Source organism: Procambarus clarkii, chromosome 7 (genome assembly GCF_040958095.1).
Source record: "Procambarus clarkii isolate CNS0578487 chromosome 7, FALCON_Pclarkii_2.0, whole genome shotgun sequence".
Lineage (NCBI taxonomy): Eukaryota > Metazoa > Arthropoda > Malacostraca > Decapoda > Cambaridae > Procambarus > Procambarus clarkii.
In genome coordinates this window covers 31,829,798-31,847,957 of record NC_091156.1, presented here as the reverse complement: position 1 = coordinate 31,847,957, position 18,160 = coordinate 31,829,798, and positions in this window count along the sequence as shown.

The following is an 18,160-nucleotide window of genomic DNA, read 5'->3' as shown; positions in this document are numbered from 1 at the left end:
CACAAGAACAGCTCGTTCACTCAGCCAATCGTGATTCTTATAATTGGTTTCAATATTGGGAGATACTTTTTCAACCAATTCCTCTTTTGACGTCACTAAATTGCAGAAGTTATGAGGCAATGAAATTCGTCCTGAGGTCAGATGAACCGGCTGTTACGTTCCCAATTTCTAGAAATTGATGTGAGAATATCTCAGCTGATGGATCGTTTTGCAGTAGCTACATAACTACATGCATATTTGTAGTTAATTTAAATGTCTTTATGTGGCGCCACAAAGTAGAGTATTTCAGGCAAGCATTTATTTCGTCCGCTGGTGTCGATCGAGGAATTACAGGTAATGTTTGGTTGAAATCTCCTGCAAGCAATAATAATGCGTTTCCAAATGATCTGATGTTTCGACTCAGATCTTGCAATGATTGATCAAAAGCCTCGAACGATTTTTTGTGGGGCATTGTGCATTCATCCAAACTATAAGTTTGCATTTCTGCAATACTTTTCCCATGCCGGATGCAATGGAAATGTTGCATTTGGGAGTATTAATGAATTGCATGTTCAATGGCAATTTCAAAGTTGAAGTAGCAGTTCTTCCACCTGGTAGCAATGTCGCAGCAATTCCGGACGATGCAAGAACTAATGTATGCCATTTTGGGATCGAAATGTTGCCAGAATCAATCTAATTAGGAAGGTTTTACCAGTTCCTCCTGGCGCATCTTAGAAGATTTCTCCAAGCCCGTTATTGACAGTTTGAATTATTTGATTGTTAAAGCCTTTTCGCTCAAGCATTAGCCTAGGAATATATGATTAAACATACGACAGCAGGTCACCCGTGTTGTAATTTTGTTCACGACGCAATTCTACATCGAACGAAGCAGCAGATCGATTCGATGATGGCATTTTCAATTGATTGAGAACTTTGCTCGCGATTTCCAAGAACAAGTCTTCAATCATTATTAACGCTTCGTTGAAGATTTTTGCTGCAAAAACCATGTTCATATTTGAATTTTCTTTGCGTATTCCACGGATAATATCTTCAGCCATGTACGATTAATAATTATCCCATAACTCTGTTATAGATAACGGAGAGCCGTTGGTCAATATGATTGCAAACAATGCACGAATTTTATTTGGATGTGACGTGTTGTACACATCATTAAAGCATACATCCCAGTGCCGATCGTTCTCCAGTAAATTCAGAGCTTGACATGCACTACTGGAAGTAGCATGTGTAACTCCGTTAGCAAATCTCAATTGCTGGAAAGACGTTGGACCAGGCACATTTACCAATAGCATGCGAAGAAAGAAGCATTCATCTTGATTAGGATGCACGGTGTGCAGTCTGCCTATCGTTGTTTATTTGAATATGCCAAGTTGTCCGTCGACTCGCCCTCCTCGTTTGCGTCGTTCAAATGATTTTCTACTGGCATTCCATGTGTAATACGCAGGCACTTCCGGATACAGCAGTGTTTTCGCAAACACGTCATTATGACATAACGTGAAGAAAGCAGTTAACGCTGTAGCCGGCGCATTCATACCTGTTTATTGCACATTTGCAGCTGTGTTATAAACGTGTTGTCCATTTTCATGTTTTCAAAACAAAAACAAAAAATACTAACGAAATATTTCAATTCAAACGCAAATCAATCGACACAGCTCAATTTCACCACCAATTGAACTGAAAAAAACGAAAAACAATAAAAAAAGAAACAAATAAACTATATTAATGAAATGAACGGTATGGGAAACAACACAGCTTAAATCCAACACAATGTCACACAAAATAATTAAATCAAAATGAAAATAAATCAAAACCAATGAAAACTAAATTTATTAATGCAATTGGAAACATTGAAATGGAGTTGTAACATATTTTGTATAGCTTGTGTTGGTCTTACATGCAACAGATGGCGCTGCTTTAAAAAAGGGCATGTTTTAACCTGTCACAGGTGTGGCATCTAAATAGTAGGTATATAAAAACACGCACGTATTTAAATGGAACGTTGTGTCAAAATTTCAAAGCAATCGGTGAAGAACTTTCGGTGATTGAAGCACGTGATGATCCTACGTCTTACAGATGGCGCTATTTTTCGAAAAAAGCATGTTTTTTTCCTGTCACAGGTGAGGCATGTATATAGTAGGTATATCAAAACAAGCGCCAATTCGAATGCAACGTTGTGTCAAAATTTCAAAGCATTCGGTAATGAGGTTTCGAACATTTCCCTAACATGAAAAACACATGAAAAACACAATTTTTCAAAAAAAACATGTTTTTTGCGGTCACAGACGTGATATCGATATAGTATGTATATAAAAACCTGCTAGGATTGCGTATGAAACGTTTTGTGAAAATTTTAAAGCAATCGGTGAAGAACTTTCGGAGATTAGCGATTTTGAACAAACGAACATTTCCATTTTTATTTATATAGATATATAAAGAAAACTATTAACTCTAATACTCGACAGCTCTTCTGACAAGTTTAGGCACAGATATGTCATCAAATCACTTTGTCATGCTGGGGCCACGTAAGAGAACATTTGTGCTTAAAGATATTTCATCAACATTTGTTTTGATGAAATATCTATGCCCAAAATTGTCTCCATTGCTGTTGGATGTTGGAGTTAAATTGTGTATTGACAGTATTGTGTTACTAAAGTGAGAAAGTAGAAAGTAGCATTATTGATGACCAAACCACACATCACAATATCGAGAAGCAACGACAATTCGATCCGCCCTGGACCATTATGAAGTCGTGTGATTAGTTCATGACTAACACCTGTATTATGTTACTAGAAGTATGAAAGTAGCAAAACTATAACAAATATTCTGTTACTAGAAGTATGAAAGTAGCCAAACTATAACAAATATTCTGTTACTAGAAGTATGAAAGTAGCAAAACTATAACAAATATTCTGTTACTAGAAGTGTGAAAGTAGCAAAACTATAACAAATATTCTGTTACTAGAAGTATGAAAGTAGCAAAACTATAACAAATATTCTGTTACTAGAAGTATGAAAGTAGCAATACTATAACAAATATTCTGTTACTAGAAGTGTGAAAGTAGCAATACTATAACAAATATTCTGTTACTAGAAGTATGAAAGTAGCAAAACTATAACAAATATTCTGTTACTAGAAGTATGAAAGTAGCAAAACTATAACAAATATTCTGTTACTAGAAGTATGAAAGTAGCAAAACTATAACAAATATTCTGTTACTAGAAGTATGAAAGTAGCAAAACTATAACAAATATTCTGTTACTAGAAGTATGAAAGTAGCAAAACTATAACAAATATTCTGTTACTAGAAGTATGAAAGTAGCAAAACTATAACAAATATTCTGTTACTAGAAGTATGAAAGTAGCAATACTTTAACAAATATTATGTTACTAGAAGTATGAAAGTAGCAATACCAAGGCCAATAATTCCCTTGAAGGAGTAAGTGAGAGTATGAGTACTAAAGGTAATACTCTAGTATTAACTAAAGTAAATAAAGTTAATACTAGTTAAGTACTAGTATTAACTCTAGTACTTTAGTACTAAAAGTATTAATCTTTAGTCCCAGCATACTGACACAGGGACACTGACTATGAGGAAAGTGTTTACCTTGGAGAACATGTTCGTGTTGGCGGCGTCGTCGAGGGGAACCAGCAGCAACATCATCGCAAACACCGCAGTTGCCAACATCGCCACCATGCTCGCCAACATCGCCACCATGCTCGCCAGCATCTGCATTGCCTTCTTTCTTCCCTGATACTTCCAGCTCTCGCCTGAAATGTTCACGGATGCTCTGATCACTGCCGATCTTGGGATGGAACAACAATTTGTCATCAGTTGTTTCTCCCACAGAATAACCAATAGCAGATAATTTCGTTAATTTGCATCGCGTGGCACACATACAGCACAGGCGACGTCCAGCACGTGACACGTACTGAGCAAGTAATGACACAAATGTCGAAAATTCCGACACTAAATTACTAACACCAAACATACAAAACAAAAACGATTATGTTAGGAAGATTCCAGCATTTCTAACTACTAACTTTATTACAAGAAAACCGGTTTGAATGGCTTCTCATAGAAAATGGGAGGTTTGCCACGTCACCAAAATACTTATTTAGGCTTGATGCGTATCATTAAGACACCAGCCTAGGGATTATATATGATAAAAAAAGTATTCTCCAAGGATGGATTAAATTAAATCACAAGTAAATATAAGGTCTACCTTCCTATGTCGAAAATGACAAATATAGGACCGGCGAGAGACGGTCTCTCGCCGAAAGGGAGGAATTAACGACTTTGACGTACACACCCACGTAGCCGAATAGACATGCATCAGTCAGTATTCAGGTCCTTCCTGGGAAAACATGAGTTGTGGGATTTTATCGTCTCCTGTTATCTCCATAAAACTTCGCTAGCCATCAGGAAGTGTTCTAGTTCCGATTGACAGATAAGAAACAGTGCACCAGAGTTAATATGGTCATATGGTAATTAAGAAGCAGGCTACCTACCCGAAACAGGTAAGAAGATTAGCTTAAATATATTCTCCTTCTTGCAATATGTTTAAATCATTGTTGCGTTTGTTACTGTGTATTAGATTCGCAAGTAATACAGAGGAGAGGGAGACAGCTACAACAAATTCTTGGTTCTGCCCATAACTTGTCCTGATGCCTTATTGGTTTACCTACAGGCGCCCCTCTCCTTGTCCGGCTCGTTGCTGCAATGAGGGTGCTTGGTGGGCAGCTGCCGGAGTGTGATGCTCCATGGGACAGTCCTCTGTCCTTTTGTGGCCTTATGCTCCTGCTGCTCTCCTCCCGAATTCTGCCGGGCGACTTTTCCTTTTCCTTATGTTTCGTTCTTCTCCCCCTCTTCCCCTTTCTAATTGTCATTTCACGCCGACCTTTTGCCTGTTTTGATTATTCTTTCGGCTTCCTTTTGTTTTGACGCCCGGGTGTTTGAGGAGTCATACTCTTGCACCAGTACAACTGTGGTACCCGACGTCGCGAGCGAGGGGATGCTTTTATTGTCAAATCCTTATTTCGTCACTGTACCCGATCTCGACGGACTGACGGTTCTTAAGGTGGTGTTTGTCGAGTGTATACTAAAGACGCACCCCTATGGGGCCCTGACAATATCGGCAACATGTCTCTTGTTGGGTGTCCTGCCTCTAATTGTGGTTCCGTGGTGGGTGTGGGGGCACATTCGTGAATGAAAGTATTTCCTCTCGTTTTATGTCACATTCTGTTCCTCTTGTACCTCCTTGGGCTCGTGGGGTAGGCGATCAAGCCCCCGAGTCAGACTATGTTGGAAGACAAGGCTCTGTAGCCCCCGCTACATTGGGCCCTGACCTTGCTCCTTCTTTGACTCTCCTGACTACTTCCCTCGGCTCCCCTCCCTCTTCTCTGGTTGGGTCGAGCCACAAGCCCCCAATGGTGACCACCTCGTCCCCTGGTACGGTTCAGTCTCTCATTGTGACTACTGTGGCTTTTAACCCCTCTCTGGGGGTTCTCAACGTCATCCACGACACAGCCGCACTCGCACGATCCCTTCCCGTACTAATACGTACCAAGACTTGTTTCTTCCTGCTTCGTGGGCCAAATACTTTGATCTCCTCCTCTGGATTCCTCGCCTCTCGACGATTTCTCCCTCCATTGGCACCTTGTGGATTCAGTAGATGCCTCAGTTACTTTCAACCCCACCCGTCTCGGTACACGTGTCGTTGCTGCTCCTTCTCAAGATGCAGCCACACGCTTGGCCGCCATATTCTGCCTTGGCGAGACCCCTGTTCAGGACTCCAAGAACGCTATGTTAAGTGTCAATTGAATTTAGCACTGTTCTCCTCCCGCCCCATGATGCATCCGGTGTTAGGAATCTACAGGACTGCCACGAGGATATTCCGCATATCCTTGAGACCCAGGGGCCATTCTGTCCTCCAGGTAGACACGCTTACTTGTCCCCCTCGTGGTCGTCGCCGTCAGCCCCTTCGGGATGTGAAGATTACCTTTGATGGTAGGACCCTTCCACCCTCTGTCATTCTTCCTGTTGCCCCTTATCTGGAGCCAAAGGTCGCTCTAAGTCGGAGTGCACTTCTCCCCGGGCTCGCTGCCTCAATTGCGGTGAGACCCACCCTCTTGGAAACACAATCTGAAACTGTCTCTATTTTCCGCTTGTTACAACTTGAAATAAAGTTGTTACATCTTGGCTTAACGTGTTTATGACGTATTGGAACGTTGCTACAACTTGCTATATTGGTTGTTATAACTAGTTAGGAGTTGTTAAATCTTGTTCGAACGTTGTACCAACGTCGTAGTTTCGGTGTGTGTTTGGCGGGGGCCTACCTTCTCTCGCGTGTGTGTCCAATACAAACTTGAGGCAGCCGTCCTCACCTTGAAGCACCGGGAACGTTTATCTTTTCCTGAAGCGAGGCGCCAAGTTGCTATCGACTGTCACTTTGGGTCAGAAGCGAAAGCCTGGCTCCTCTCCTTCCTCCTACCCGGCGGGTAAGAAGGCATCGTTTTCTTCCTCGCCCCCTACCTCTAACTCTCTCACTCCATCGTCTCCCGTTTCGGTGGTTGCACCCCCCCTGTTCCTGCTATGGAGGTTTCTTTGGCCCCACTTCCCTCTCGGCTGCTGCCCTTGCTGAGGTGCACTCCCTGGTTTCTGCCCCCCCCCCCTGCTGCTGTCCTTGACCCTCGGTTGTCACCCCCCCCCCTCCTCCTCCTCCCCCTCCGGACCCTGCTCGTCCGCCCCTGGTCGGTCCTCCATCTCCCTTCCCTCCATCCTTACTCAGTTTACCCATGCCCTCTACCCCTGGCTTCGCTGACCCTGATCCTGATCCTGCACTTCTTTAACGTGCTGTGTTCCTTTATCACCTTTGTTTCTTCATTGTCCTCTGTTGCTGTCCTTTCTCTTCTTGTAAAGGTCTATTCGTCAATGGAATATTCGCGGATAATACGCCAATTTCCATGAACTCCAAATTCTGATTTCACAGTTCTCGCCCCTTTGTGTCTGTCTCCAGGAGCCGATGCTTGGTGCTCGTCCTGGTCGCTTCCATGGCTATTCCTTCTCCCCTCCCCCCTCCCCCCCTGGCTTCTGCTTGGGCCCGTTCCTCTTCTGCTCTCTTGATTCGTTTTCATGTTCCCTTCGTTAACCTACTTTTTCTGTCGTCTCTCCAATGTTCTGCTGCTCGTGTCTTTGTCCATAAATGGTACACGGTTTGTTCCATTTACCTTCCCACAAATGTCCCGCTTTCTCTTCCCGATTTTAAACACGTCCTGGACTCCATGCCTGAGTCTGTGCTCTTGCTGGGTGATTTCAATGATCGATAGACCCTCTGGGCTGATATTCTGACAAACACCCGGGGTCGTCTTCGCAAACCGTTCATCCTCTCTTCTTCCCCTGTCTCTTCTGAATTCTGGTGAGCCCACTCATTTGGACTCTCGGACTCGCACCCTTTCCTATTTTGATCTTTCTCTCTGGTCGTCGTCTCTTTACTTGGAGTTCATGTGACAGGTTCTTGATGGCCTTCATTGCAGTGACCATTTTCCCCATCCTTGTTACCTTTTTCTCTTTTCACCCTCCAATCTCCTTCCCTAGGTGGCAGTTTTCTAAGGCAGGCTAGAACATATTTACCCTCCATGCTGCTCTCTCTGACCTCTCCATTCTGCCTCTCCCTTGCGCCCTTCTCCTTTTTCATGACACCATTTTCGACGCTGCCCTCCGCTCTATTCCGCGCTCTTCCTCTTGGGAACCACGGAAGTGCGTTCCCTGGTGGAATGTGGACTGTGCTCGGGCTGTCTGCTTTAAGCATGCAGCCTGGAAGAGACAGCCGCTGGCAGACGGCTGATTCTCTTGTTTTGTTTTGGAAGACGAGTATGCGGGCCCATAGGGCCATCCGTACAGCTAAGTGTGAGTGTTGGAAGTCTTATGTTTCCACCATTACGTCCGAAACTCCTCTGCCTCAGATCTGGAAGCGTGTGCGCTAGATAGTGGGTAAGTTTGTTACCGATGTCTCGCTGGTCCTTAACCTCCGTGGTACTCTTGTGGCGGACCCGTTGCAGGTCGCAACCGAACTGGGTTCCCACTTTTCTTCTGATAGCTCTAGTTCTCGTCTTCCTCAATCTTTCCTTCATCGTAAACCTGTCCTTGAATCTCGTCCTTTAGATTTCTGCACTGTTCTCAGACTTCCCTATAACGATCCCTTCTCTCTCTCTGAACTTCAGTCTGCCCTGGCCCTCTGCGGTTCTACAGCGGCGGGCTCCGATGGCAATCATTATCAGATGCTTCGCTATCTCCTTCCTTGAATGTCTCAATATTTACCGAGTCTGTATAATCGGGTCTGGGAGTTGTCGTCAGTCCCTGAGGACTGGCTCGATGCCATTGTCCTCCCTATTCGGAAACCAGGGTGTCTTAGGACATCCCCTGAGGACTTCCACCCTATTACCTCACAAGTTGTGTCTGCAAACTCTTTCAACGTATGGTTAACGTTCGTCTGATGTGGTTCTTAGAACACTATCACCACCCATCACCATCTCAATTTGGTTATCGCAAGTGCCACAGCACAACAGATGTCCTGGTGAACTTGGAGGTGTATATTCGTACTGCTTTTTGCTGCGAAGACCTCCGTTGTTGCCGTTCTTTTTGACCTGGAAAAGGCTTTCGACACCACTTGGTGATATCATATTCTGTCCCAGCTTCATTCTTTTGGCCTTCGTGGTAATCTCCCTCTCTTTCTCCAAAGCTTCTTCTCTCGTCGTTCCTTTCAAGTGACGCTTGGTACCGCTCTCTCTGCCTCTTTTCAGCAATATGAGGGTGTGCCCCAGAGTAGTGTTCTAAGCACTCCTGTTTTTCTGGTTGCCCTCAATGGTCTTCTGTCCTCTCTTTCTTCTGGTGTCTTCTCCACTCTTTATGTCGACGATCTTACCCTTTGCTGTGAGGATGAATATTCGCCTCTCCTTCAACGGCTGCTTCTACTTAATAAATAAATAAATTTTTATTCCGGAAAAGTACATACATAGTTGATTTACAAACATAATGTTGGATTTATAGATAGAGCTAGTACACACAATACCTGAAGCCACTAATATGCATAGTGTTTCGGGCAAGGTGTGGGGGAAGGGGAAACAATTTGACTAACACTTAATAGTATTTGGGATTAGGTATAAACTGTGTTGAAAAAAGGAATAAAAAATAAAAAAGGGGGAACATGGCAGAAATCAGCAATTGTACACGTTGATGAACAAACAGCATTGTTTAACAAAAGCAAGACATGGGTTGATATCTAGGGGGTAAGGTAGGTTACATTGAGTTGATTAAGTAGCACTTGGTTTTACTCTTAAACTGGTTGAGAGAGGTACAGCCTTTGACATGATTGGGGAGACCATTCCACATTCTGGGTCCCTTGATTTGTAGAGCATTTCTAGTTTGGTTAAGTCGTACTCTTGGAATATCAAATAGGTATTTGCTTCTGGTGTGATGCCCATGAGTTCTGTTACAACCTTCTAGGAAGCTTCTAAGATCAGGATTGACATCGCAGTTCAGAGTTTTAAATATATTGAGTACGCATGAGAGGATGTGCAGTGACTTAGTATCTAATATATTAAAAGATTTGAGTAAGGGTACCGAGTGCTGTCTGGGGCCAGAGTTAGATATTGTCCTAATAGCAGCTTTGTGTTGAATAATTAGAGGACATAAACGATTTTGTGTAGTAGAACCCCAAGCACAAATACCATAATTGAGATAAGGATAGATGAGAGAGTAATAGAGCGTCACCAGGGCAGGGCGAGGTACATAATATCTGATCTTAGAAAGAATGCCAACAGTTTTAGAAACTTTTTTTGATATATTTTGAATGTGTCCCTGGAAATTCAGCTTGTTATCGACGAGAACACCAAGGAATTTTCCATCTACTTTGTTACTAATTTGGATATTGTTTATTCTTAGATTAATTTGTTTTGAGGATTTATTGATAAACAAAATGTAGAAAGTTTTGTCAATGTGAGTGAGCCAATGTGATGCCAATGTGAGCCAAGTGAGCCAACACCCACCCAATGTGGGTGAGTTTGTTGGCAGTTAGCCAAAGATGGACTTTATATAGTTCAGTGTTCACTGTGACATTAAGAGCAAGAGGGTCAGTACTGGAGAAAATTAAGGTTGTGTCGTCAGCAAATAGAATTGGTTTGAGGTGTAGAGAGGCATTTGCAAGGTCATTAATGTAGATGGGAAAGAGGAGAGGGCCAAGTTTGCTGCCCTGAGGAACACCAATGTTGATGGGTAGGATGGGTATGGTAACTTGCGATTGATGCCGTGTCTTCTTGGGCCACCGTTCATGGCTTCAGGTTCTCTACGTCTAAGATTAGTGCTATGACTTTTACTCGGAAGCGTATCGTCCTTCGTCCCTCTTTGTCGCTTTATGGTCACCTCCTTGTGTCCAGGGAGTCCGCTAAGCTTTTGGGGTTAATCTTTGACACTCGTTTGTCTTGGTTGCCCCATATCTCTTACCTCCGAGTTGACAGCTCTAAGACCTGTACCCTCCTTCAGGTCTTGTCCCATACTTCTCGCGGATAGGCACACGCTCCTCACCTTACATACCTCTAATCCTGTCTAAACTCGATTATGGTTGCCCTGCTTACTCGTCTGCTTCTCCTACTCTTCGCCGTTTTGATGCTTTGCACCATACTGGATTGCGCCTCAGCTCTGGTGCCTTCGTTCGACTCCCGCCCTCAGCTTGTATGTTGACACTGGCTTCATATCTCTCCAGGACCGCAATGATCGCTACTGTCTTCGCTATCTTGCGCGGTCTTTGCAACATCCTTCCTCTCGCCTCTGTCGTGCATTAACTTTTACCCCTCCTGTGGTTCCTGTTCCTCCTCACCACCTCCCTCTTTCTGTCCGGTTATCTCACTTACATGCTTCTCTTTCAGTTCGTATCTCTAATATTTCTCCTCGTGTTATTCCTTCTTTGCCCCCGTGGACAGTCCCCCTGCCGAAGTTTTGAACATCCTTGAACCGCATCACTAAAGCTTTTACCCCACCTATGGTTTTGAAACGCCTTTTCCTTGAGCACTTTCCTTCGCACTCCCACTCCGTTTCCATCTTCACCAATGGGTCTAAGTCTGCGGACGATGTAGGCTACTCTGTTGTTTTTCTTGATAGCACTTATATGTGTCGCCTATTTCCAGAGACTAGCATCTTCACAGTAGAACTTTATGCTATTCTCTATGCTCTTCGTCTCCTGCTTTCTTGTTGTCAATCTTCCTTTGTAGTCATCGTTGACTCTCGGAGTGCCCTCTTGGCTCTCGGGTCCTTTAATCCGGTCCATCCATGTTGTGGGGAAAATTCCCCACAACATACGTGTGATGCTAGACGTGTTGTGTGAGAATATATGATTTGTTAATAAGCAAGCACAAGGCAGACCATTTTCTCGGGTATAAGGATTATACCTATCCTATTGTTATGAAATGCCTCCCATGAACATTTTACCTGTTACTATCTTTCTACTGCCTTGTTCAGATTGTTCGAAATCTTCTGACAGTGTTGGCTACATTGTTATTTTCTTCAACTAACATATATATTCCTCCTTTCCCCAGAGACTGGCATTTTCATGGCACAGTTTTAAGCGACTTCGTGTGATCTACACCAGCATGTTTTTCAGGAGCCAACCTTCCTCTTTTGTAGTGTGTGATTTCGTGCCCTCATGACTTATATTTTACCCCTGCCCATCTCATGGTGGTCGAAATCCTATATTGGCTGTTTCATCTTTAATAGATTTAAGACAGTTGAATTTGGCTAGGTATCCTGCCAAATTGTGGTACCTTGAATGAACTTGTAGACACTGCTGCTAAGACCATTCTTTCCTGTCACAACTCTCATAAAGGGTTTCTGTATTCAGATTTGTACCCAGTCATTCAAATGCAATTTGCGACAGTTGGCACGGTCAGCCGGTCTCCTTACAAATTACGTCTGAATTTGGCCGTTTGCCTGTATGGCCGAAAATGGACGTAATTTGAAAATAAAAATAATTACAAATAAGTTTTGTATTTTTTTTCCAAAACAGCAAGTTAAGGGTCCTCTGGTTCTTTAGGAGGGCAGGATGATTTAAGATTTCAAAACGTCATGAAAACCGTTAATTGAAAGTTTCCACTCCTGACCTAACCGAGTAGGCCTGAGGACTCAAAACAGAAAACGGAACAGTACATCACTTGCGTGAGCCGATTTCATTTCAAATTATGTCCATTTTTGGCCATACGAGCGAAAAGCGACGTAATTTTAAGATGAGGCGTTGGATAGATGGTGGGATAAAACGGATAAACTGAATACTTTTAAATATGCCCTATTTCTACGGTCTTCCTCCTACCATCGTAATTGGTGGTGAGAAATGGCTTTGTCTTCCCTGCCTGCGTATTGGCTGCACATTCTTTAACTGTTGAGCTCGGAACAACACCGTGCTCTTTATTGTCCAATGTGTATTATCCCGTTTAGTCATGTACTTCTTCATTGAATATCCTGATTTTCAGGGTAATTGTAAGTCTTGCTTTTCCACTGTCCCTCAGCGACTTGTCCGTCGATGTAGTCCCTGGTGAACCAATACCTTTGACATCACCTGTTAAAGGTACAACAAAAGTCTTGTACATTTGGTCTCACATCGGCATTCTGGCTTGGGTCCTTCAGTGGATAATTACTTAGTTATTGTGTCAGGAAATAGTATAATATCAAGTGTAAACAAGAAATTGTTAAATCTTGTCACCTGAGATAACCTTCGTTTTCTAGTCTAAATGTCTGGCGTTTATATCAGTAAGAATAAAAAGTTTAGGATAAGGTAAAATTCCAATAAAATATACCTCTCCCGATTATCATCAATCTTTCCACTGTGACACATCCAGGTTATTTGCTCAGGAACATTCCTAATCTCAGTATTTCGTTGATTAATATTTACAGAAATACTGATAGCTGGACTGTTCCTGAACAAATAGCCTGGATGTGTCACAACGGAAAGATTGATGATTTTCTGGCAAGATATTAAAATTTTGCTCCAATATTGTAACTTCGTGGAATTGTATGAATGTCTATTGTAAATTGTCTGTGTATCAAGTCATAGAAGTATTTGTGTGATCATCTGGTAACATACTGCCTGTGTAAAGGAAGAAATGTACATGTTTATCACTCAGAATTTTCCTCAATATGTTGATTGTTTGTGATGTGTGTCTATATATATAAACCTGTTGTACTTAATGGGGGGAGAGAAGAGCTTGAGCTACCTCATCCCTTTTAGTGTATTTATACCTCAGTAAAATTTCAATTTCAATTTCAACTCCTTGCGCGCTATTTTTGTATGAAGGATGATGGCCGAAGTACATGTTACCATTGGGAATGAACCATACGCTTTTCAGAGCTAATATGCCTGGGTCTCGATAGCTTAGGTGAGAGTGCTGCATTCTTAGAGCGTGCTGGATAGTGAAGATTTGTTTGCAGAAAACTTCAACTAAATAAACAATGACAGAAGTACTTTGCGATTCGAAAACCATTAGGTTTGTGCACCCACTCCGGTAGATTATTTCCAAAATGTTATATAGGCGATGGAAGAGTGCTGGGGTGGTGGCCGCAGAGCCCGGCTCTAGTCCTCCCCTCGCTCTCTACCTTAGAATATACACTTACCATGAGCTGATTATTGATGCTATTTCGTAGCTGTTAATATTCTTATTTATTCACATGCACTCATCTATATGTGTTCACCTTTCTCTACTTGCTTAGTTATAATTACATACATGTACTTCCCTTCTGCACTCATTTGGCCCAAAACGCTCTACATAACAGGCGGCTTCATAGTCTGTGAAACTTCTGTCCCTACAACTTGTACATTACTCCTATATCCTTTGTTCACACACACAGTCTTTAGAATAAACATTGTATTGTATTATATTGTATTGTATTTATATATAAGTCTTAATGTAACAAAGATGCAAGCCTACTCCCCTGCATGTGCTCACTTAGTGGTGCTTATCTAATTGTACTCGCCTTAAAGTATTCACTTAGTGGTGCTTAATTGTACTCGCCTTAAAGTATTCACTTAGTGGTGCTTATCTAATTGTACTCGCCTTAAAGTATTCACTTAGTGGTGCTTATCTAATTGTACTCGCCTTAAAGTATTCACTTAGTGGTGCTTAATTGTACTCGCTCTAAAGTATTCACTGAGATGTTCTCTGGTAGCGGTACTCCTCTGGGTCTACTTGCCTAGATGTACTCATACTCTTGTCCTTACCTAGATGCACTTACGTAATGTACCTTCAAGGACGTATTCACCTAGATTAACTCGTTGAATGTTCTCATCTAAATGGTCTCACGTAGATGTAGTCATTTATTTTTACTAACTTATATGTACTCAGCTGACTGTATTTACCTAGGCGTACTAATCTGGTTGTATTCATTTAGAAATACTCATTTCTAACGGACACATCTAGATGTTTTCGCGAAGAAGATCTCGCCTAAATACATTTAGTTAGATGTACTCACCTAGATGAACTCACCTATTTATACTTATTTAGGTTGGGTAAACAAGATGTACTCGCCAGGTTTAGCTCATCATATTTTACCAAGTCAGATGTACTCCTCACGATGCACTCACCTAGATGTTCTCACAGAGACACGCTCACTCTGTTGTATTCACGTAGATGAACTCTCTAAGACGTACTCACTTAATTTTATTGAAAACGGTATTTTGCTTATAAGATTTATAGTCAAGTGTTATTGTTTCCATCTACACCTACACTACTAGTCTCTTGAGGCGTACCGATCGCCTGGCGACATGTTTGAAGTACAAGGAAAGGTTACAGAAGTTCAAATGCAATTAGTATTTAATTCATAAAACAGACTGTAAACAATTGTTCAAACTACCTGACCACACTAGCTAGGTTACCCTGAACCACATCCTTGGTCCATCCCTAGCCCTACCGGTCCACATCTTAGGCTTTAACTAGTTCATACCTTCGACCATAACCAGTATACAAAATGAATCCTAAGTGCTTCATACCATGAACCCTAACTGGTCCATATCTTGGACTTTACGGGCCACACAATACACCATAACTGGTCCATATCTTGGAGTTTATGGTCCACACAATACACCCTAACTGGTCCATATCTTGGAGTTTATGGTCCACACAATACACCCTAACTGGTCCATATCTTAGACTCACTCTACAAGTCAATGTGGAAGTGTGGTCTCACACACAAAAGACTTGACCTCTACTATATGTAACAGCCCAAGTGCTAGTAGATTCTACTCGTTAAGTATATAATATTTAGGTTACGACAATTGTAATCACTAAGATACACTCACGTTGACGTAATTACCTTAATATACTCACCAGATGTAATCACATAGATGCACTTACCTACTTCTACTCAACTACATGTACTCTCCAGTATAATATTCACTAAGATGTATTCATCACAATATGCTCACTTAAAAGCAATCACTAAAATGTATTTGTTTTTTGCTGCCAGGGGTCTGTTAGTATTGTTTGCTGCCAGGGGTCTGTTAGTATTGTTTGCTGCCAGGGGTCTGTTAGTATTGTTTGCTGCCAGGGGTCTGTTAGTATTGTTTGCTGCCAGGGGTCTGTTAGTATTCTTAGCTGCCAGGGGTCTGTTAGTATTGTTTGTTGCCAGGGGTCTGTTAGTATTGTTTGCTGCCAGGGGTCTGTTAGTATTCTTAGCTGCCAGGGGTCTGTTAGTATTGTTTGCTGCCAGGGGTCTGTTAGTATTGTTTGCTGCCAGGGGTCTGTTAGTATTGTTTGCTGCCAGGGGTCTGTTAGTATTCTTAGCTGCCAGGGGTCTGTTAGTATTGTTTGCTGCCAGGGGTCTGTTAGTGTTGTTTGCTGCCAGGGGTCTGTTAGTATTGTTTGCTGCCAGGGGTCTGTTAGTATTGTTTGCTGCCAGGGGTCTGTTAGTATTGTTTGCTGCCAGGGGTCTGTTAGTATTCTTAGCTGCCAGGGGTCTGTTAGTATTGTTTGCTGCCAGGGGTCTGTTAGTATTGTTTTCTGCCAGGGGTCTGTTAGTATTGTTTGCTGCCAGGGGTCTGTTAGTATTGTTTGCTGCCAGGGGTCTGTTAGTATTGTTTGCTGCCAGGGGTCTGTTAGTATTCTTAGCTGCCAGGGGTCTGTTAGTATTGTTTGCTGCCAGGGGTCTGTTAGTATTGTTTGCTGCCAGGGGTCTGTTAGTATTGTTTGCTGCCAGGGGTCTGTTAGTATTGTTTGCTGCCAGGGGTCTGTTAGTATTGTTTGCTGCCAGGGGTCTGTTAGTATTGTTTGCTGCCAGGGGTCTGTTAGTATTGTTTGCTGCCAGGGGTCTGTTAGTATTGTTTGCTGCCAAGGGTCTGTTAGTATGGTTTGCTGCCAGGGGTCTGTTAGTATTGTTTGCTGCCAGGGGTCTGTTAGTATTCTTAGCTGCCAGGGGTCTGTTAGTATTGTTTGCTGCCAGGGGTCTGTTAGTATTGTTTGCTGCCAGGGGTCTGTTAGTATTGTTTGCTGCCAGGGGTCTGTTAGTATTGTTTGCTGCTAGGGGTCTGTTAGTATTCTTTGCTGCCAGGGATCTGTTAGTATTCTTAGCTGCCAGGGGTCTGTTAGTATTCTTTGCTGCCAGGGGTCTGTTAGTATTCTTAGCTGCCAGGGGTCTGTTAGTATTCTTTGCTGCCAGGGGTCTGTTAGTATTCTTTGCTGCCAGGGGTCTGTTAGTATTCTTTGCTGCCAGGGGTCTGTTAGTATTCTTAGCTGCCAGGGATCTGTTAGTATTCTTTGCTGCCAGGGGTCTGTTAGTATTCTTAGCTGCCAGGAGTCTGTTAGTATTCTTAGCTGCCAGGGGTCTGTTAGTATTCTTTGCTGCCAGGGGTCTGTTAGTATTCTTAGCTGCCAGGGGTCTGTTAGTATTCTTAGCTGCCAGGGGTCTGTTAGTATTCTTTGTTGCCAGGGGTCTGTTAGTATTCTTTGTTGCCAGGGGTCTGTTAGTATTCTTTGCTGCCAGGGGTCTGTTAGTATTCTTAGCTGCCAGGGGTCTGTTAGTATTCTTAGCTGCCAGGGGTCTGTTAGTATTCTTAGCTGCCAGGGGTCTGTTAGTATTCTTTGCTGCCAGGGGTCTGTTAGTATTCTTAGCTGCCAGGGGTCTGTTAGTATTCTTTGCTGCCAGGGGTCTGTTAGTATTCTTAGCTGCCAGGGGTCTGTTAGTATTCTTTGCTGCCAGGGGTCTGTTAGTATTCTTAGCTGCCAGGGATCTGTTAGTATTCTTTGCTGCCAGGGGTCTGTTAGTATTCTTTGCTGCCAGGGGTCTGTTAGTATTCTTAGCTGCCAGGAGTCTGTTAGTATTCTTAGCTGCCAGGGGTCTGTTAGTATTCTTTGCTGCCAGGGGTCTGTTAGTATTCTTAGCTGCCAGGGGTCTGTTAGTATTCTTAGCTGCCAGGGGTCTGTTAGTATTCTTAGCTGCCAGGGGTCTGTTAGTATTCTTTGTTGCCAGGGGTCTGTTAGTATTCTTTGTTGCCAGGGGTCTGTTAGTATTCTTTGCTGCCAGGGGTCTGTTAGTATTCTCTGCTGCCAGGGGTCTGTTAGTATTCTTTGTTGCCAGGGGTCTGTTAGTATTCTTAGCTGCCAGGGGTCTGTTAGTATTCTTTGTTGCCAGGGGTCTGTTAGTATTCTTTGTTGCCAGGGGTCTGTTAGTATTCTTTGCTGCCAGGGGTCTGTTAGTATTCTTAGCTGCCAGGGGTCTGTTAGTATTCTTTGTTGGCAGGGGTCTGTTAGTATTCTTTGCTGCCAGGGGTCTGTTAGTATTCTTAGCTGCCAGGGGTCTGTTAGTATTCTTTGCTGCCAGGGGTCTGTTAGTATTCTTAGCTGCCAGGGGTCTGTTAGTATTCTTTGCTGCCAGGGGTCTGTTAGTATTCTTTGCTGCCAGGGGTCTGTTAGTATTCTTAGCTGTAAGGGGTCTGTTAGTATTCTTTGCTGCCAGGGGTCTGTTAGTATTCTTAGCAGCCAGGGGTCTGTTAGTATTCTTTGCTGCCAGGGGTCTGTTAGTATTCTTTGCTGCCAGGGGTCTGTTAGTATTCTTTGCTGCCAGGGGTCTGTTAGTATTCTTTGCTGCCAGGGGTCTGTTAGTATTCTTAGCTGCCAGGGGTCTGTTAGTATTCT